Source organism: Agelaius phoeniceus, chromosome 1 (genome assembly GCF_051311805.1).
Source record: "Agelaius phoeniceus isolate bAgePho1 chromosome 1, bAgePho1.hap1, whole genome shotgun sequence".
Lineage (NCBI taxonomy): Eukaryota > Metazoa > Chordata > Aves > Passeriformes > Icteridae > Agelaius > Agelaius phoeniceus.
The window spans coordinates 48,036,600-48,059,586 of NC_135265.1; the positions used below are offsets into that span (position 1 = coordinate 48,036,600).

Below are 22,987 nucleotides of genomic sequence, written 5' to 3' on the forward strand. Positions count from 1 at the left end.
TTTAGTTAGGGTATTCCATGTCGTGAACCTTGCATGTATTTCAAGAAATGTTTTTAGCACTTGTTCTTCTGATGCGCACTAGGCTGAGACCCAACCTAGCCTCTATTCTGTGCATGCCACTTTTCTTCTGGAGGAATTTTGAATGTCAGTTTTCTTTTGGTGGACTTTCCACATGCTTCAGTAGGAGTAGTGCAACTCCTTGCTTTCATAATGAAGTTGTGTGCTTACTTCTCTGCGATTTCTCAGACATACACATTTATAAAGTGCTAAAACAATTTTCCTGTGGGTCAGCTGCATGAATTTGCTTTGGGGTGACAAGAGTGAAAGCCTCCACATCATCACCAGCTCTAGAGAGCTAGCAGAATTAATAGATCACATCCCTGCATGAAAGGAAACCCACTGCCTACCAGGACCTCAGTGCTGCATTATGACTTTCTTAAAACCAGAGAAAACTTTCTGGAATGCTAAAGAAAAATTACCGTCGTGGTAAGTCAGTTTATCACAAAAGCAGTAGATTCCCGTCTGCACAGAGAAAAAGATCCTTGTCTCTCTCTCCCTTCCCTACTAATAGTAGATACATTACCTGCTATGTGGTTACCTGCAGGATTCCCAGGGAGTGTAGGATACAAACAACAGCTCTTTCTCCAGGTGCAGGAGTCAAACTGAAAACAAGGGCTCATAGTATGCCCTGACCCCTTTGCAAGAGGAGGGGCTACCTCAGCTGGCTCTGGAGCTCTCCAGGGCTGGGGCATGCTCCCAAGTCCTGCCTACCTCAATCTTCTGCCCTAGCTCTGAGCTGGAAGGTGACCTGCAGGAAACTCAAAAAAAGCCATTACTGTGTTGTGTCAGCTCAGAAAACCGCAACAGGGCCAGGCAGGGGAGGAAAAAGCCTGGAGAGGAAATCAAGGAAATTCACTTTGGCAGAAACTGGCAAAGCCTTTTTCTGAATGTTAACTATCTAATTTAATGAAGTCCAGAGATCAGTAGAGACAATTGTCACTGCCAGCTTTGATGCCAATCACAACTCTGGAACACGAGCCAGTGAATGCATCCAACATACAAAGGAGAAAACAAAAACAAGTCAAGGATTTGACCCTGTGCTCTCATGATCCTTTAAGAAGAAATATCACCTTTCAAAACTATGGGGAAAAAATCTTCCCAGTCAGAGCAAGTCAGCAAGAAAATGGAAAGAGTATTCACAAGGCAAAAGACTACAGAACTGTAATTTCTCTCTGTCGGTCTGTAGTGCCTTTAGGGCTGTCGGTGGGAACACTTGTGGGCTGAAAACCTCTATGTGGGCTGAAAATTAGGGAAGATTTCTCTAATCACTGTCAGGGAAGCAGGCCTGAACATTTTCCCTTGTGGGCAGCTGTAAGTCTGCTGTGCCTTCATGGGAGTCCTATCACCCGGACACATTTCTCCTGTGCCAGTGGGTTCCCAGTATCCTCAGCTCCATCACTCCCTTCACCTTATTCTTGAGAAGGCATATGGTGAAGGAGACATTTTGCATCTCTGCTAAGTATATAAAAACAAACTCCAAACCTCTGTGCATCAAAGGCACAACTAAGCAAATTAATACAGTCGGATTTCTTTCAAGCAGGTTTTTCTATAGAGACTTTCAACGGAGGAGAATTAGAACCATTAGGTTTGGAAAAGACCTGCAATATCCAGTCCAACATTTGAATATCACTGTACCCACTAAACCATATCACAAAACAACACTCATACTCATTTTGGAACACTTCCAGGGATGGTAAATTCCAACTTTTTTCCTGAAAATCTGTAGATCTATAGTTCTCACTCCTATCAGAAAACATGGGTTAACATATAATTCTTGACAATCTGCTCCTTCCCAAGCTGAAGGACTGAACTCTTTCCTCTCTCATCCTCTTGAGCCACCCTTTCTTCTCTGAAAATGGGCTCTGGGAAAACTCTATAAGGGAGAACAGCATTTTATCCCCACTCCAAAATATTAGGCATTTTAAGTGTGTCCATTTCTTGCTTTACATGACTTTTTCATACCTACATCTTCATCAGACTAGACACACTATGAGAAATTCTGATGGTACTAAAAATGCCCTTAAGGTGACACCATACAATCTAAGAGGTTTGCATGAAATTTCTACCAGGCATACAAACACAGAGGGTGATTTGGGAATGGATTTCCATGAGGGTGCAGTTATTACCTTGTACTCAGTTTTGGAGGAATCCTATCACAATGCAGAAACAGCCATCCTCTCCTGCATGCATGAGAAATATGAGATCCAAAACTCTTTTTTTTTTACTTTTCCTTGCCTTCTTCTCTGTCTTTTTGCCTAAGCTGTAGACCTGAAAACCAAAGTATATGATCAGAAGGCCCACAACTGCCCTGTGCAAAATGATCCATTTCCAACCCTCATCCATCAACCATCCATCATGTGTCTCATTTGAGCAATGTTGATGGCAGTCACCAAACTACACCAACACTTGCCACCCACTGAATAGCAACAGACCTTGGCAGACAAAATCCTACCCAGAACAGTTATACATTTTCCATAAAAGCTACACAAGGAATGCCCCAGTCCTGGCAGAATTTAGGAGGTTTTAGGACAATGCACTGAAAACGATACTTTAACTTCTGGTCAGCCCTGAAGCTGTCAAGCAGTTGGACTAGATGGTCATTATGGGTCCCTTACGGCTGGACTATACTATTCTATTCTATGCTATTCTTCCTAGTATCTCCTCCTTTTCCTAGAAATGCACATCAAGGCAGACACACTGATGCACTAGTTACAGCTGCTGGCATACCTCATGCCTCTTCTTCCATTCAGGTCCCAGGGACTAACCTCATGGTACTGCTCTCTACTTAGGCCACAGCAGAAACCAACCCTGCCACCCAGAGACCACCCCTATTAGCTGTTCCCTCTCTGCAGACCAGGGAAAATTTCCATGAGGCCATGCAGTGACGGCTGGGGATACAAACTCAGTTTTGGGGGGATACAAGGGGTGGTTTCTGCAGCCACAGCCTGGATAAAAGCCAAAGAGTAATCAGAGCCATGAGCTGGGCTGGCCGGTGCCAAAGGACTACCATGGAAATACAAGCTTTAAAAAGTGGAGGTTACACTGGTAGGGTGGAAAGGTTGGTCATTCTCAGATCTAGAAAATTAAGATGTGTGCCCAAAGCAGAGCCAGGCAAGCAACAAATCATCCAAATGGCAAAGAATAGCCCACTTCTGCTATCACTGTCATACTCCCTTTCCCCACTGAAACCAAGCTGCATAGACCTTCTGTTAAACACACCACTTTGTTGTGTTTATATGGGATACAAAATGCATTTCAGCTAAAGGGTTAAACCTCCAATCCATCCAGATCCCTCTGCAAGGGCTCTTGTCCCTCAAGAGAATCAACACTCTGGTGACTTCCTGCCAGACATTTATAGCCCCAGTCATTTCAGCCCTTTGATAGCTCTGGCCTTCAGTCAGTTACCCAGTGTAATGTTCCCCTGTTCATCTTGCACAACATCTGGACAAGTTGTCCAGAGCGATGCTGTGATGGACAGTGTAAAGAGTTACTTAAAATCCAGAAACGCTACACCCACTGCTGTCCCTTCATCTACTAGGCAGGTGACCTAATCCCAGAACGACATTAAATGAATTAAACAAGACCTTCCCCTTGTGAACCAATGTTGGCTCTGTCTAATGATTGCATTTTTTCTTTAAATGTCTTCCAGCAGCACCCCTTATGAAAGTCTCCATAATTTTTCCAGGTACTGAGGTTAGACTAACAGTCAACAGTTTCCTGGGTCTTCCCTCATGCCCTTTTTCTAGGCTGTAGTAACACTGGCTAGATTCCTGCCAGCAGGAATCTTCCCAGACTCCCAAGACATTTGGTGGATGATTGAGAGAGAGATGACTGAGAGATCCACAAACTCCATTACTCTGGAATGAAACCCATCAAAACTCCATGGACTTGTAAACATTCAGCTGATACTGCTGCTCTCTTACAAGTTCATTATCTGTGGAAGGAAAGTCACTGCTTCCATACTCATGGTCCTCTGGCTCAGGTCTACCAGTATTATTAGAGAATGAAACAATTGAAAGCGTTGATTGTCTTTGCTTTTTCTTTATGCCCATTAGTCAGGTGCTCATCTTCAACAAGAATCTTGGCTGAGCAATAGATAATAGGCACCATGATGCCTGCTTTACCTTTGATCCTCACCTAGAGGCTCTCAATCACATCATCCCTAACATTAAGGGCTCTGCAGTCAAACTTCTCCCTTACAGACATTGCAATTCCTACACCTCATGTGCCCTGTCTATCCCTCCTGAAGAGCCCAAAGCCCTTCATCCCATTTGCTTACCTCACTTTGTGAGAAGATTCTCAGGTCTTATTTAAAATCCTGGTAAATCTCCTTTCCCTTTAGGATTTAGCATTTTGAGTACTGAAAGAGTAAGGAGTAATATTATTCTAATTTTGTACATTGTTGCTAAAATTGGTGCGTACATTCAGACTATGTAAAAAAGGGCATTTATACCATATACATTTATTTCATTGTGGTGATGTCAGAAGGGAAAAAAAAAAAGGGGATTGTTCCGTCTGGATGAGCTCCACAGAGATGTAGAGACCAACCTGCTATGGTGAGGTCTACTTGGAATGAAGCTCTGGATTGTTTTCTGCTCTTTACTCTATTTTCCCCTTGCACTTTAATAGTTCTTTTCCTCCTTTGGGACAGGAAAACACCTGTTCTATTACATGTCCTTTCAGAACTCAAGTCTGTGTGAAGGAAAAGTTAAAAATTTTACCTCTTTCATCTCAGGAATATGGACCTGTGTCAGGACTTAGGTCCCTCAGATTTGTTGTCCTTTTTCATGCATGCTTTCCAAACTTTGGTGATGAGGGCCCAAAACTCAGCATTGTGCCCCACTGAGGTGTGGAAATGTTCTTGGCAGTCTTTCCACTCCTCTCCCTAAGTTGACTCACTGTACCATTGTGGGTCATATCCTCTGCATGTTGTGGATCACAGAAACCACCAGTCTATGAGAGGAACTGAACTTTACCAAAGCAGATTTGGGGTTTTTTTCCTATTGGCTGCATTCAAATCCTATATACATTTCTTTGCCTGCAAAAAAACAGAGGTATCTTGGATTAAAGGGCAATTCTCCATATAACACAAGAAGGTTCTCAATAAGAAAGTTTCTTATCTTAAAGAGATAATTGGTGAAATATATACTGTTATAGTACTCATCAGCACTGACAGATGTCAGTCATTTCCATTACAAACCAGAGTACTGAAAATAAACTATAATTAGGCTGTTATGTCCTTTGTATTGAAGCCAGTTCTAGCACAGAATGTATCAACTCATGTACAATAATTATTTTCTTAACTGAATTTGATCTCAACATACTCAAATGAACAGAGTTGAAACGATGGTGGATACAAACAAAACTAGAAAAAAAGTAGCTCTAAAGACAGGGAAAAAATTGTTCTGGCTATTCATATTCTCAAGAAATATCTGTTCAAACAAGCCATGTTCACATCACATCATCAGATGTTTTAGATTGAGTGAACCTGTCTTATAAATAGTACTTCTTACATTTTAGGTTGGCAGGATGAAGACTAAGAGGGGAGATAACTCTCTGTAATGACAGCAGAACAGTATAAGCTAGAAGAGAGGAAGCTGAGGTATATCTGTTGGGTTGGTATATAAAATCCAGCTTTGTAAAGTTGCAATGAGATTTACATACATTTACTTTAGCAATTATGTCAGTAGAGAGTTTCTGGATCACTGATGCCGTCATAGTTGAATGTTGCAAATTTGGTCTTTCAGAGACTTGACCAAGGGCAATCTAGAGAGCAGGTAGGTTTGCTGCTGTTCCTGCTGCCATTGGAAAGCCATGCCAGAACACCCCTACTTTCAATATCCAATAGCCAATAGCCAAACTCTTTTATGGTCAGCTGTTCTCAATTTTATTTTAGGCTAAACAACAATTTTTCCTCATTGCTCTTTGTTCCTCTCATGTAAGCAGACAGTAATTCCAGCCTCTTCACAGATGACTTTTTACAAGACCCTGCAAATGCTGTTCGCACAGTTCTCTCTCCAAAGGTTTTTATTAGTCTGGGCACACTATCTGCCCTGTCCTCCTGTGCTCATGGGTGTCTAGGGCCATGTGCAATATTTCCTATGAAGTTGCACTGATGCTTTGCCCAGGATATTGCTTTTACCTCTTCTGCTGGAAACGGATCACCTGATGTGATCCTAAGATGTATTTCCCTGTATTTTCTGTTTTCACAGACTACCACATGAGTATTCATAAGTAATCCTCTCTGTCATTAATTGTCACTATTATTTGTCCTCAGCATCATGTTCCAATAGAGTTTTTAGGTACCAGCAAAGCCAAATTCTGGAACAGACTCAACCCCTACAATGGGGTGGGAAGCAAAAATCCTAACTAGTTTTAAAACTCAGCCTGAAAAATGAAGAGGAATATCTGATGTGACTGCCTGAAATATCAGGAGTCTGGATCTCATTATCTGTGAGGACCTTCCCTATCCCAAGTCCAGAATTACTAAATATAATATAATATATGATAAAGTCACTGAAAATCTCTAGCTAATCACTCACATGCCAATAGCATTTTAGGTAGAATTTTGAAAAGCAAGAATAAGATGAATAGCTAAATTCCTTCAGCCCCTATAGAAGTCTCAAGATGCTTTTTAATTATACTTATTTCTATTTCCAGTATTGGCTACAGAACTACATTCACATAGAAAGTTCTAGTTTCCTGGCATTTGTACACTGAATGAGCATGACAGAAAGTCAGACAAAAAAAAGCACTACCTATGTTTTAAACACTCAGAAATTAGAAGAAATGAGATATTTGAAATTCTGCAGAGTTGCAAAAGCCAGAAACTGATCTCAACACTCCCAATCCTCCCTGCAAAGCCTAATTTGTGTGAACATCTTCTTCCCTGTGTAGTGCATCCACTGCTGAGTGAGTCAGAGGAGACTGAATCAGGAAACACATTTTCCATTTAGATCTGAAACCACTTGGCTCCAAGGTAGTCAATCTCCATTGCATAAAGCAGACATAGAAAACAAGTACAGTCCTGAGGAAGTTGTCTCCTGTATTCCCCATTTTTCCTGTTATTCCTCAGTTGTCTCATTATTCCATTAGAATAAAATAGCTACTATAATGAAAGCACCATTTAGGACAGCATTTTCTAAAAAGCCTATGTAAGTGCTCAAACATTATTTTGAGAAGTAAGGCATATATGACTTGATCCAGTGAAGATACTGAAAACATTATTCATAACATAAATATAATATAAAAATAAAAATGCAATAAAAACTCAGAACCAAACACTGCTCCACCTGTTCAGTCCCTACCTGCCTTTCCTGGGCACCTGTAGTTGATTTTCAGGTTTCTTAGTTTCATGTATAAAACCTGGAGGATCACAATATTGGCTTGATGTCTGTCACATCCCTATGCTCATCTGGGCTTCAAAATTTAAGTATTTGACCCTCTCCTTGAGGTGGGGAGGACTGAGATGCCCAGACCACACCTATATATACACCAGCAATATAAGGCTGTCCAATAAATAAACAATTTCCATGATAACCTAGGGGTTACAATAATCAGGATAGTAATCCAAAGACACAGTATAAATATTACAGACCTAAACTCAAATCTTTCCTCTGACTGAGGCAATATTTGTGCCCCACCACAGCATACCTCATCCCAGAGCTTCCCAGATATCCCAAAAGGGGACATTTCCTTTCTCCAGATGTTCAGTTTAATAAAAAATCCTAATTCTTCAATTGAAAACTGCAAGACCAAAACTTGGCCCCTGCAATAAGGATGTTCTGTGTATTATCCAGCAAGCAATCCAGCATGGTGCTTACATTTCTTTGTACATATGATCCCAAATTACTCCTGAAAACAGAACTTGAATGTTTTTGACAATTCTGTCTTCTTTTAGCTACTTAAAAGATTTTTTAATTCAACTAAAAGTCTTTACTTATTGTGGCAGTGAGTTCCACAGATTAACTATATATGACATAAAAGGGCATTTTCTCTACCATTTTTAAATTTATTGCCTTTTAATTTAATTAGATATCCTCCTGTGTCTCTTTCATAAGACAGGATAAATAGAAGCACCTGCTGACCTTCTTTATGCCATACGTTATTTTATATACCTTTGTCATGTCACTTCTTGTTAGTCTCTTTACTAAACTAAATAGCTGGAATCTTTTTAATCTCTCCTATTAAATGATACTTTCCAACCTGTAATCATTTGCTTTGCCCTTTCTGAAAAGTTCTTGGATATTCAGATCTCTCAAGGTAATAATTTAAAAGTAACATATAGTTTACAATAATTTAATATTTAGAAAGTCTTACACTGACCAGGAAGGAACCTAGTTTACACAACTAGGTTCCTTCTATGATCTATCCTTTCTACACTAGTGCAGATTTATCAGGAAAACAATGCCTCTAGGAATGGTCTTTGTGGGCAGCAATATTTGCAAACATGAGAGACTAAGCTCAGCCTCAAATTGTTTATGTATTTGGGGCAACACTTTGGGGCATAGCCCAGCTCAGGTCTGGTTTTACATTCACAATTAATTTGAGAGTGTAGTCAAATCCATCCCACATGCACCTCTGCAACGCTGATGCCCAGAGTGTGCTTCAGGTGACCTCAGTAGACCTTCACATTCCACCTTCTGCCAAATTTCTTCTCAGTGAGTGCAGGCTGGTGATTTCATTTCCTCTTCATGGAGGTGAGCCCCATCCAGCAGCTTGCAATGGGAAGTCCCAGCACTCAGCACAAACAACTGATCCTGCACTCCCAGCTCAGGCTCCTGCTGTTGATTGAAACTAGAAGAGATAATCTCCTGTTTCAATATCTCTGAGCAATCAATTTGTTAAACAGATAGAAATTTGTGCAAGCATTGAATGGATGTCTTGGTATATCATCAGTGACAAAATGCCACGTGCAGTTCAGGAGCTTGAGAGTTGTCAGAGCTTTCTCATCTCTTTCAAATATTTTTTGGTTCACAGTATCATTTTTAGCAGGCAGATAGACTAGGTGAGTTGCTAGCTCCACTGCAGAATAATTTATACCACCAGCACACAGCAGAACAAAACAAAGGTGTTCTCTGATGTAGTTCAACAGTGGCATTAGGAGGAATTAACATCAGGTATTATAATCCCTTGTCTGCATTAAGACAGCATCCATTCTGCACCCCAGAAAGGTCTCACTGCTATCATTACATTTGGTTTATTCTTGAGCACCAAGATTTAAACATTACAATCCTTCTGTCCATTTGACTCATAAAGGCAATTCCCTTTAATCTTCTTTACACCTCCTGTGCCTTCTCAGGGCCTAATAGTTGTGCCAAACCAGAGCACCCAAGCTGCTGGGCCCAGAGGGAGGAACTCCATCATTGCACTAAATATTTAAGCTTTGCTAATGGTGAGCAGTCACAATGCCTGTTCATCCCACACCAAAAGCTTCTGCTCTGCAGGTGTTAGAAAGAAAATTAGTGAAAACTTTCCCTCTCTTTTTCCTTAAACAGAAAGACATGCTTTTTCCACACACAAAAAAAGCTGAAAGCTCTGGTTTTACTTCCATTGCCTAATGCCAGGCACCCTAAAATCACTGGAGATGCCATACAGGTAGTGGCAAAAGACATGGCAGTTTGGGAGATGTAACAGAAACTATGACAGACCCTCATCCTTCTGAACAGCACCTTGACACCAGCTGCTGCAGCCCAAGGCAGCTCAAGCGGCATTTATTAGGCACTCACATTGAGCCTTTGCTCTTAAATATAAGTCCTACATCAAGCTTGGTTTAGGACCAAAAAATATATTTTGTGGGAGGTGACTGGCTATTCACAATCCAGCTATCTTTAAACTTGGCATGTTAAATAGCATCTGATCTCAATGACTGCTTTCTGAACACAAAACCCACTGGAACAGGGAAATAAAGATATAGCTCAATCTCACTTGCATGGTGTTTCTAAAGTGAGAGCACTCACGAAATTGTGTAGGAAAACAGAGCCATCTACAGGGGAAACTGTTCTTGTTTGGCAAGGAAAGAGATCTGATCTGAAGCCACATATAACCCTTTGCAGCCAACACAAAGGTGGAACCAGACAAACCCTCTGTTGCCAGCAGAGTGAGGAAGAGTACAGAAATATATTCTGTATAATAGAAGTTTTTTGAATCAGGTCTCTCAGGCTCTCTTTCATAGTTTCTAACAAATCATCTCCATGAGCATCCAAGCAAAGATACAACTAACTTAGTGTCCCAGTGACTACCTCCTCACATTCCAGTTACTAATAATGGCTGGAAGAGCCTTTTACTGGTATGCACCTTGCACACCTATCCAGGAGACAGGCTACAAGACAAAACAGGCTACTAGACAAAACTAGTGCAACATCTGAGGCTGCAGTCCCACACCAAGGATTCCCAGCTCCTTTCTATCAGCACTCTGCCCCTCAGTTACCTGAACATGCCCTAGCTATATCAGAGACATCCAAGCTGTACCTAACATAGCCAGCTACAGAAGGTGTAAAACAACTTATCCTTCCTGCTGTACAAGGGAAAACAGAAATGACTGGCATTTTTTTTTGGTATTAATGGTGTGTGTACAGTCCTCTGCTTGTAACAAAAGCAACCAGTAGCTGCAAGTTTGAAGTCTCACCAACACCACAGGGAATGGCTCCTTATTGCCTTTTTGCCTCCATGGAAAAAGATCTTGGGGCTGAAATCTTCTTAATTGATTTTCCTATTGTTTGACTGGGCCACTACATGTCTGCAACTGGAGAGACAGAAAGGAAGGAAAAGAAGACTTGGCTGAAAACAGTGCAGGATTGGCTCGGGGTATCTGGAAGACTTAAAAAACTGTAGCTTAAAATGCTACAATAGTAAATGCAAGGTCTTCATTGTCAGGGATTGCTACAGCTTTGGGAAAGAGCTCTAAGACTTTCCCCATGGCCAGATGATAAAAAATGGGGTTTTTAATGTTAACACAGGAACCTCCACACTTAGCTGGATTAAGCCAATTAAATGGCATGAAATCAATCTTTCTTTAAATACTTAAAAGCAGAGCAAAAATTAGGTTGAGCAAACCCACCCTAATTGATTTCCATTTCTGTAATGACTGATTTATGCGATATATAAAGTCCAGTTTCATATCTAGTTGGACTTCTAAATGTTTGTATGTTCTTACTTATTCAATCATTCTCTTGTAGGATTATTATTTTAAACTCATCCAGACTTGAGCTTTTTGAGTTATTAGAAAAAAATTATACAGACTTACCTTTGGCGGAATTTAATAATAGTTTTAATTCAATTAAATCTAATTGAATTACTTTAAATGCATTCTGCAATTTTATAGGTACTGACTGAACTGTACAGTCAATGGAACAAAGTCATCAGTGTAACAGTATAGCTTTGAGTTTTAATATTGTTGATTTAGGTCATAATATAGGAAACTAGGACTTTTGTGGGTAGAAAAGATTTCCTTTGGCCTAGATAGTCTCATTTCTGTGTCAAAAAGAACAATGGTTGTGCCTTGTACTTTACAGCTTCCATCTGGTTCAGATATCACACACAGAGGAGATACCAAGCAATGACCCTTCATTTGGTGGCTGTTGACCCCAGTGGCAGCTGGATGGTGTGGCAGGGTAAGAAAGGAGTATCATGCATATGAGTTGTCTGGAGCCCTGCTAGCACAGGACAACTTGGGCCTACCACTCTCCCTGGCCAATTGTATCTAAAGACAAAACTAATGCAAGATATTTTGAAACATTTTTGAAAAGATTTCATTGCTCTTTCTGCTGTTTTAACAATGAGTTTAAATGAAAAACACATGGCAATCAATTAGGCAGGGACTGTAAGCTCTCCCAGACAAGGGCTGTTCTTTTTGTGTATACATACAGAGTGAGATATGTTTCTGTTAATTTTAACTATCTAGGAGCTGTGTATACTCTAAAGCATTTGCCCAGGCATCTGCTGAGCTCTTTGCAGAGAGTCCTTGCTAAGCAATCCACCCCATCTACCTTTGATGACACATCCTTTAGGACTACAGAAAAGTTTTGCTTCAACTCACATTTATTCCTTTCCTCATACAAGTAAAAGTACAGTTTTAACCCCATCTCTTTGCTTTGCCACCCACTCAGCCCCAGTCACTCAGTCTCAGTGGGCAGAAGGCAGAGGATTCTCCCCTGTCAGGATGGCACTCCAGCATTCCTGCTATTACCCCTCTTGGTTAAAATCGGTTCTCCTAAAGAGGGAAGAGGGGAAAGAGGGAAGTGGGAAGAGAGCCTCTGGGATTAACAAAAAGGGGAGTGAGTTGTGGAGGAAGAATACTGCAAGCAAGGAAGATTCAGATGTTAGAAGACAAGCAAGGATCTCTAAAAGAGGAATGGTACCTGGAAAAGAAGAAGATATTTTGTGGAAATATGGTGCAAAATCTGATCTTGTAAAGAGCCATGGCTGAAAGAAGTGCACTTGTGTAAGGTTTGGCAAATAAGTTAATCACTGAGCTCTTTACACTGGCATTTAAGTCCTTTTTGTTCCTGTTCTCTGATAAAAGTGAGCAGCAGCTATTTTAGTCACCACAATATTATTTCATGGCCAGAAATCTCCACTGGAGAAAAGGTCAGTGGGCTTCAAAGGCACAAATGAGTGAAAGAAGTCAATAAAGCAATATTAAATACCAACAGTTGTTTCACTCAGTATCCTAAACTTGGTTAAGGCATCCAACTTCCCTTGACTGTTACTTTTTTCCTAAAGGGATAAATAGAAACCTAATTTAAATTTCTCATTTTTTATAGGATGCTGTGACATTTTCAGCTGATTGTAAAATGTTTATGCTGGGAGAAACTCACAGCAGACAGGCTTGATACTTGACTCTGAATTTCTACGAGAAGAATACGTAACTCCTTTAGGTAATGGGAAGATAAAACAAGTATGTGGTTAATCAGCTAAATTAGAAAATAAAAAGGAAGAAACATAAAAATTGAAGTAAATTACAAGGCACATTGTCTTCATAAGAGCATAAGTGTACACTTGGGATAAGTGCAGGAAAGAGACTTGTCTCAAGGATACTTTCTTGTAAGAGAAGGAGAGGAAAGAAGTAATCTAAGGGATTATCTGCACCAGATAAAAGCTCTTGGATAAACTCCCATGCCTATTAACAGCTCATCTCCAAGAAAACATAGTGGAGCCCACAGATAGGGCAAAAATGTGTGTTTACCTCATATAAAATTTTCTCTCAGGCTCTTCTAGTAAGAGTAGAAATAAATGAAGGAATCTGTGGGGGAGAGATCTGCAGGGTTTCCCATCTTCCACCTTAAACTTAAATTCTTCCCTCTACCCTGAGCTCTGCAAGCCCAAGTCATGCTCTCCAAATTCATGCTTTGTGTAAAAGCAGAAGGGGAAATTTACTCACAGCCTTACCCACAGGGAAGGTTGTCAGTGCTGGGGGAAGAAATTGAGAGACAATATTTTCTGCTTCTCCATGACTGGCCCACATAATGGCTCTCTCTGGCTCAGAGTCTCAGGTTTTTCAAAATGCCCAGTGAGCTCTTTGGTCTGACATATAAGTCTAACTTTCATTGCTGGCAATTCCACTGCACAGCCCTGAGGAGACCCCTCTATGTTGCAGCCAGATCTCACGTCTGGCTCCATACACCAAATTTGTTGTGAGCTCGGCAGGACTGCCAGATCCTCATTGGCCCTCTCCTTGAGGGGCAAAGAGAGAAAGAGAAGTCATAAAGGCATGAGGGGAGGTTCTCCAAGAGTTCTCTCAACAGGATTCTCCTCCAGGATTCCCCTCTTCTGAGTATGTTAACACAAAGTGGCACAGTAAGGATCTAGACATACAACATTTGCCTACCAGGCACTTTCCTTGCCACACCAGTCACTGTGCTCAGTGGAAATCCACAAAGCCAAGTCCATAGGGACAAATGCTGATTGCTAAGCATACTTAAAAGGACTGAAACTCAGCTGGGATGAATGAGTACACCTTTCCCAAAGTATGCGAGTCTGTGTGGATGCAGCACTTTATAATTTTAGTGCTACAGCTCAGGCAGACTTTAGGATGGGGAGATGCACTTCTCTACTACCTTGTCCCACTGAACAGCTGGGTGAGCAGAGCAATCCAGGACTTATTTCACACTCAAGTAGAGCCTGCTAGCCAGGATGGGAACTTCACATTTAGTTTAAGCTTTGTTCCATATGACTTTGACAGCAGGTTTATGGCACAACATTTCCTTTAGGGTTTTGTGTTTCCCTGGTGCCTTGAACCAAAACTCACTTCAGGCAAAATGGGAGAATTAGACACCTATTGGTGTCAAATGGGTCTGCATGGGACACCTAAATGCCACTTCTGTGACTAAGTTACAGCAATTCCTAAGAGTAAAATTAAATAACACCAGTGCCTGTGTATGCAAGCAACAATTCTTGATCTGTTTTGACTGGTCTGTCTTCCTGATCAAAGAAATTTCCTGAAATTTTTTTTTGGTGTCATGAGTAGAGATCAACCCTTTGTCCTAATATACTTTAGTATAAGCCTATCAAAAAGTCACTTTTTTTTTTGTTCCAATACTTAGAGATTCCTGCTCAGGCTACAAGGGAAAAAGAAAAAAAATTCCTGTGCAAATCATGGACTTTGACGGTCTATGGACAATGTAATTCTTAAACACTAGATCTCATTCAATTAGTCATATTGTTCTCTAAGGAAAACATACAAGTTTGAGGAGCTCCCTGAAGGCAATTCAGGCTTTATGTGCTCTCTTCCAGTTAGTATAATCTTAATGTATACAGAAAGTCATGCTAGTTGTTGATCAGATACATAAATCATATTTAGATCAGAATACATAATGAGATGAATTCAAATCACAGTTGATACATTCAAATCACAGCACCACTTTTGTCTGTTGAGACTCCAGGCCAGACTTCTCTCCCCCATTTTTTTCGTAGTTTGTTCTCAGAGTTTATTGAAATATCAACATTTCCTGAGAGCACCAAGGAAAAAAATACTGTATTTCTAGACAGTTACTCGTTTGCCAGTATACTAGGACTTTCTATTGATTTTCTGTCCTCAGCTGCTAATGTGGTGCACTTCTATCTAGTTTTCTCCTCACAGGTCACCGAGATTTATGGCTGACCCAAAGGAGATGAAACCAGACTGCTGAATCGCCACTGCCAGAGGCCACCTGCTGCTGACCGACATTGGGTCACACACTTCTCCCTGAACACTCCAGGCCACACCAAAGGCCCCACTGGATATTTTGCTCCTTGTGTGGGAAAGCTTGGATTATTCTTCCCATATTTACTAGCAGGCTAATTCACTTCCTCCCCACTCGAATGAAATTTTAACCTAACTGTTACATAAAATATACTGCATCTGAACAAATGATCTGTTGAGAAAAGGCAGGGCCTTCACCAAAATATTACTTAGCAAGGCATGGCTTAGCAAGATGTCTCCAAACTGAATAGTCATTGAACTTTCATTACTGTTTCCTAGGACAAAAAGGTCCCCGTATATTTGAAGAGATTTTCATTGAATATTTCAAAGTAGGAAATAGGAATGGGTTAATGTTAGAATGGTAAAACCTGCAGCTGAGCCTGGGAAGGGATGGAATGTAAGAGACGCACAAAAGAAAGGAAGAGCTGAGGTTAGGAACTTCATCTGAGATATAGGGAGAGTTTGGGATGAAGGGGATGAAGGGGATGAAGTGGAGCAAACTGGCCTACAGACAGCTGAAGTTAAGGATTAGGGTTCCTAGTGAATAAACTACCAGAAACAGTGCTGAAGTGCCTGCAAAAGTATCCCAAAAGATAATTAAGAGCTCATACTGGCACTCTCATTTGTTTTTAGTGAGTTAGTGTCCTGGCTCATGAAATAGCCTAGGATTTGGGTTTGGGCTAACAGAAAGTCTAGGACTACAGCCAGTGTGGGGCTGGAAAGGGGCTTTCCAAAGAAACTGAGGGCTGCAAAATGAACTGCTGCATGAGAAAAACATTATGCAAAACTTTGCTACCAGGATCCAGAATAATATTTTCAGTAAGATCATACAAAATCCTTAGAGAGGGGACTCAGTATTGTAATGCCTTCCTTTTCTTTGGCCACCTTCAGTCGGTCTTGAAGAGGGTTGAATCCATCACAGATTTCTCACATTGAACTATGGAAATCCTTGTCTGAAAATTATTGAGGTATAATGATTTCATCCTTGTGTGTACTGGGGAAAAAAAGGTCCATTGAAGATTATTAAACACACAGATACATCAGCCAATTTAAAAGTTAAGAAAAGCAAACCAAAATCAAACCAAAACAACAAACTTCCCTGAAAAATGTGAGCTGAAAATAAAAGCTGAGAGACTGTGTAAAGGAAGTGTCAATTTTTTCATACTAAGATCATATTCAGATAAGGGGATAGAAATTAGTCCCATGGTTGCCAGAACAGCCCTCACCTGGCTCTTCCCCTGTGCTGTGGGAGCCTGGGCAGGAGCAGCGTGAGCAGAAAGTCTCAGGACTTGGTGGGGCCAACAATGATGCGAGGCTGTAAAATGAAATAGTAAGGGGAGGAACACAGCTGAACCTCAATGAAGTTTTGAGGGAACTGGAAGAGAGGCTACTGCCCTGGAAATACAGACACATGTGGGTATCCCCACACACAGTTATTGTCAGACAAATTGGGGAGCCACTTTCCTGTGGCATGAACCCAGCAGTAAGCACAGTATGGCTTATGGTCACCCTGGACACAGGGGAAGCATTGTCAGTGAACCCCTGTGATTTGGTTCTGCTGAGACATTTTGAACCCATTATGTCTGAATGGGTCCTAAATGTCCCCAAACATGTTCCCATTATCCTTAATTAAATTAGCTTATTGAGATTATCAATGAGAAAACATCATACAATTAAAACATTTGCACTCAATCAATTTTAATTTTATTCGCTACAGTCGCCTGTGCCAAACCAGATGCCTTCTAGCCCGAGGTAACTGAAGGAAAAGCAATTTTTAAACCCCTCACTTACTGAAGTTTGATCTGATCGAGTAGTAGTGACGCAGTCAGTTGGCTTGTTTGGTTTTGGGGTTTTTTTTCCTCCCAGGAGATGCGGGCTGCCCCGCCCGCCGCATCCCCCCGGCCTGGCGGAGGGAGCATCCTGCATCCCGCGTCCCGCATCCCCGCTGGCTTCAGTGCTCGAGGATCAGCCTCCGCCGGGGGGTTATCGCCACCTAGCGCTGACGGCGGGAACTGCCGCCCCGTTCCTCGGGAATCTCCTGGCATCAGCTGAGTCCCTAGGGCTCTGCAGAACCTGCGTACCACCAACATGGGCACATCCGAGCCGCACCTGTGCCTCCCTGGAGAGTCTTTTGTCATCATCTTACGCTGCCTGCTCGAGGTCATCGCTCAAAGGTGGCGTCAGAGCCCGTCACAAACAACAGGTAAAACAGCCATCAGCTTTAGCCTCCATGGTCAAGACTGAAGGCAGAATGCTTGCCTCACATTCCTCTTGGACTTAGAGCATCAGGACATACAGTAACTCTCATGTGCCCAAAACCCGGGGATTTGGTTCCCCATCCTCAGCCAGAACAAAACACAAGGATGCCTTGCACGTTTTCCCTAGCTCAGGTGTCCCAGATGATGCTTTGGGCAGAAACAGCCCAGTTCACTGCTTTCTTGAAGGATGCAACCAGCAGGGAGGTGGTAGCACAGTGCCTGATTTTCTTTCAGGGCTTTTTTAACCTAAGGAGCTTCATAGTCAGCACAAGCCAAGATTAAGTCTCTGAGCACCAGGTCATGGTCCTGTTTTACCTCCAGATCAGTGGGTGCACTGTGCTCAAAAGCAAACCAAAAGCAGAGGATGACTGCCCCTAGAAACCTTGTAAGCTGCATGTTCTGGCCCTCTCCTGACACGTGGATGTGAATTGGGCAGGGAAGGTGAGTGAGGCTCAGGGCCCTGCTGCTCGGGAGGCACTCCAGTAGGCTGGAACTTCATCACCAGCCAGAGCATCCAGCAAGGCTGGAGGAAAGCACCACACCCAACTCACAGGTACTGACTCAGAGGAGGCAGCACCAGGCTGAGAATCCAGCTGGAAAGCAGACCTCCCTGCAACCCTGGGCCAGGAACCTCTGACCTCCTATTTTCTGGGTGAATACTTTTACTATCAGCTTGAATACAAACAAGAAAGAGACCAGACTCTCTGGTGTTTACATCTTGAAAGAACAGTTAGCCATCAGCACCCTGCCCAGTTTATGTGCACATATGACGGTAAAATAACTTACATGATCTGTCCAGGTTTAGGTTGTTTGCCTCTCAGACTGATGGGTGTTTCCACCTACCCAGAAACAATTTCTATGTATCTGTGAACTTCTGGGTTAAAATCTGAGGCTCTTAAAGATTTCCAATACCTTTAAATTAGAGGAAAAGATGGCGAGCTTCTGCATATGGAGAGATTCAACACCTTTTTCTAGCCTCAGTGATTAAGCAGAGCCACGTTGTAAAAATCAAACCTACACTAGGGCATGAGAATTCTGACTCAAGTGCTCACACAATTTTTGCAAGGCTGGCTCTAAATCTAAGATCTGTGTGCCACTTTTGTGTTCATATCCAGCCTGTCTCTCTTTAAATACAAATACTAATTTACTCTTCTCCCACTTATGGTTGAAGACCTCTAATCTCCCTTGCTCCTGTCTCCAAATCCTTCCTGTGAAACTGATCACTGCAAAAATAGCAGTAATTGATAGCAGGTGTTTCAGATGTGTTTACTGCTCTGTGGCACCACTTGCCTCATATCTTGCCATATCATTGTCTCTTCCAACATCATGAACTTATGCTCCCTGATCCTGAATGACTGTACAAGAAGATTGATTTAGAGATGGATTAGTTTGCAAGTATTCATCACTTCTCTTAATAATCAAAGAAACTCAATAGACGTGAGCATTGAGGAAGCCAATACTAATATAATTTTTTCTTACTTGGGTTCAGAGCAAGGTTTTTATTTCAATAAATTTTAAGGATTTTAGCGTTTCAATTTCTAATTCTCTTCCCATGCTCTGAACAAAATTACACATTTTGCAAAAATAAGATAATAGCCCAAATGTACTCAGGTCTGTTGTAGATTGTCAGCATTATTCCACACTGTATAAGCTGTCTGGCTGCTCTGCCTGCTCTGTGCTGTATCCTCCTATACTCAGGGAAAAATAAAGCATACAGCAACAAAAGAGTAAGATCATCCAGGAAATGTATCTTGCCAGGATTCAAGTTGGATGGACATGAAGCATGAGTCTGAAGAGAGAAATTAGGTCTGCAACAATCCTCCAGAAGCACTGTGTAGCAAGATCAAGAGGGTGTAAGAGGGAGGAACTAATAATTTTGGTATCATCAGCTAACACCTTTCAGGTTGTCCCACTTCTGTCAGATTGAAATCACCCTGTATCCATATATGGCATAATCTGTATTCCATGGCTCCAGACCATATGCTAACCCCATGTTTCTTTCTTGACCTGAACTGTGGACCAGTGCCTTGGCTCACATGCAATTCCAAACCCCACATGAAACTGAACATCGGCCTTTCCCTGCTCAGAATTCCCTTTATTTGCTGTCATGAACACATTGGTATTTCCCTGATGAGGGAGGAAAAGGCTATTACTCCTTTCTTTGTTTTCTTTTGAATCCAGGAAGGGAGTAAATTCAAGGAGATATTGCCAAAATTGCCAAATAGTTTTGCTAACTGACAGTATCCCATTCCAGCCATGATCCAAGCCATCAGCAGACCACAACATTGGACATTTCTGTGCCAATCCCTTTAAACTGCAGCTATCATGCCCCTGCAATTCTGATTCATGTTCTCTCACTGGAGAGTGATGCACTGGGGAATGCACCACAAGCAACAATCTGAAGCTGAGATTCAGGTTTAGTGCTGCTTCTTGTCTGTGTCTGAAGAGTCCACAGGTGAAAAGGACAGTAAAATTGTCCTTGATAGCACAAAAGTGATGGCTTTTTAAACATCAAAAGCAGCCATTGACCTGCCCTGGTATTTTGGAACACCTCAAACACCAACTATAGCAATTCATTACTACCAGCAGCAGGAACACGATCTGAAATCAGTGCAATCACACACTGAGCTATAATAGCAACCACCCCTCTGCAAGCAGACCACAGAAATATTAACTCTTCCTTGCTGCCTGTCTAGGATGGCAAGGACAAAAAATTCAGAAGTTAAAACTGAGTTGTTTTCTATCCAGTCCATACTGTGACCCCCATTTGGGTCAGTCATATTCTTCAGATTGCTTGGAAAATGGACCAGATAAGCTGGCAGGAGCTCTGTCTTCTAATGTTTCACATAATCCACTGACTGACACACACAGTGTAGCCTTTCCATGCCCCCCTTCCCCAGAAGTTTTGCCTTGTGGGTCTGATCACCAGCACTGCAGCAGGGCAGCAGAAGCCACAGCACAACCACAGATCTGGGAGCAGACTAGGTTTCATGGGACAGAGCATAAAAGAGAGATTACTTAAGCAACAAGGAGCAGGACTGAGGAGGTATAATTAAATTCATAAATATAAATGCCAAACACACTGACGAGAATGCCTATCTTTACAGCCAAGGTACAAATGCTTCATGTATGGCATCAAACACTGGATAATTCAGTACCCTCCAGAATAATATCTTTCCTCCAGCTTTAACTAAGGAAACCTCTGGTTCAATTGAAGCTTGGTTCACATCCAAAGTGGTGTTGGAGCTGTCTGCTCTGCATCAGATCTCCAGCTACTATCTCTTCAGAATTGAAGAATCTGGAGAATTTTGATTGGGAAATGTCAAAGCAAAACATTGTTTAAAAAAACAAAAAAGGAAGAAACTTTTAACTTTCAAGTGTTGATCTTTTCTCTGTTTTGAAATGGAAGTAAAAAATGTCATATTTAAAGTTTCTCCTTTCAGAAGAAAACCTGTATAAATAGTCAAAGCTAACATTTTCTGACAAAGAAAAAATATTTCAGCTAGCCTGAAAGAGATGGGGTTTTACAGGGCCAAAATATTTCAACACCCTTTCCTCTTTGGATGGAAAATGGGGCCTCCTTCCTCAGCCCTAGCCAGCATAAAAGCACTTGGCAAACCTAAATTAATTCATCCTTTTGCTAGAGGGGGAAAGAAGAGGGGCAAAAGCTCTAAAGGGACATGCCTGCAATGAACTAGGGTGTCTGCTGATAGACAGAGATACATGGTAGCTCCAAACCCAAAATGCCTGCCTGGGCATAGGTTTCTCCATGCAAGATGCCTGGCTGTGAACACCAGCGATACCCAGCAGCTGCACCTGTCTGTCCCTTAGCATCCTCCCAGCACAGAAAACTCCTCCAGGCAGAGCAGAGCTGTAGCAGTGGAACAAAAATATTCCAGAGGCTGCCTGCCATAAAACATGCATTAAAATCTTAGTCTGGCAAATCTGCCTGTTTTGCAATTTGGTCATCCTGACTACATATCCAATAGCTTTTCTTTAACCTTCTTTTCTAAAAGGGAAAGGAAAAAAAGAACAATTTCCAAGAAAAATGTTTATTTCATGAAGCCATCCAAACTTTTAATTATCTTTCTTTTTCAGGGAAAACTAATAATGGCAAACCACAGAAAGATGCACTACATGGTCTTGTCCTCTCTGATGTTACTGAGAGGAGAGGAACATGAAACTAAATAAAGATGTTTACTGACAGACTAATAAACAAATGGGCCCATTTTGATGTAACCTTGATGAATGGAGCATCCAGGTGTTTTCAATAATGGCAATAAGCACTACAACTCAAAGTATTTGTGATTCAAGTATAATGCATTATTAGGCCATTAGAGGCTGAGTATAGAGGGCCATTTGTGCTCAGCCCTATCAATAATGTTCCTTCCCAGCCTACATTTAGGCCAGGGGAATTAGTCATACGGATATTCTATTTAATAAAAACCTAAAGAAGACGCATCAAGAATCGCATTACATTTTAACAGGGTTACAGTAGTCCAGGAGGACCACAAGTTTAATTTTCATAAGAGCATTCATTCCTCAATTATGTCAAACATGAAAATGTAAATGGCAAATTTAATGCTAACAATATCCCTCAAAGCACATTGGCAGGTAGCAACCATTATGTTGAGTGAATGCTGGCTGCATAACAAGCAGCCCCAAACTAGACAGCAGGGGATTAAAATTGCCAAGCTGAGCTCCACTGATTACAGTTGCACGCTGCCGAAAACACCCTTTGTAATATGCATGGGAACTAAGGGCAGATTCTTTCCTCCCAAAGAATTTGCTGACTGTACAGGAATCATGATTAATATTGGCCAAAGGTGGTAGCCACGAGATGTGATAGGAGCCACCCTTTGAGTCCTTCCAAGCAATCACAACGAGAAAAATTCATCCCCAATGTAATTCCTCCAAAGAAGAGGGATCTGCACACACAGATGCACTTTGCTGGCTACTTCCTTTTAAACAGGAATGGCTAAACGAGAAGAAGCAAATGCATGGAGGTTGGATGCTCACTCCTGGTTTCAAGGATGCAATCTGCAGCTTCCTCAAATGATGCAAAGTGAAAAAGCAATTAAATTATTCTGCAACTAAGCCAGAGGTACCTCTGTAATATGTGAAGGAAACTTGTTGCTTTCCGTCATCCACACCACAGTGAATTACAAATGAAGGGGATAATGTCATATCTTGCATCCTGCACCTTCTGAATATGACCCAAACCTCTGCCTTTGTGCAAGTGCTCGGCTTCATTGCCATGCTATGAGTAACCTGGGACTCCAGCCCTGTTTCCATGTAAAATAATAACATCAAGAGTCAGATGTGCAGTGCACAAAGTACTGATTCCCTACCAGAGCCTTGAAGGGAAGACACATTCCTTAAAGCACACTGTGCTATTAAATGGTACTGCTGAATAAATGCAGCCCCTGCACTTTGCTGACATTCACAGTTCAGAAGAGCAAGTTGCATCCAGGCTCTGCAAAGCCAT

At 41.6% G+C, this 22,987-nt stretch overlaps 1 protein-coding gene across 2 annotated transcripts in view; it reads left to right on the plus strand.

The window, feature by feature from the left end:
• The first annotated feature begins 21,227 nt into the window (after positions 1–21,227).
• SEPTIN7 (septin 7) overlaps positions 21,228–22,987 on the plus strand; it is a 182,322-nt gene continuing 180,562 nt past the window's right edge. For both annotated transcript variants that reach the window (XM_077178408.1, XM_077178419.1), the window contains exon 1: positions 21,228–21,231. The gene's annotated coding sequence lies outside the window, so the exon portion shown is untranslated. The remainder of the gene's footprint in view (positions 21,232–22,987) is intronic.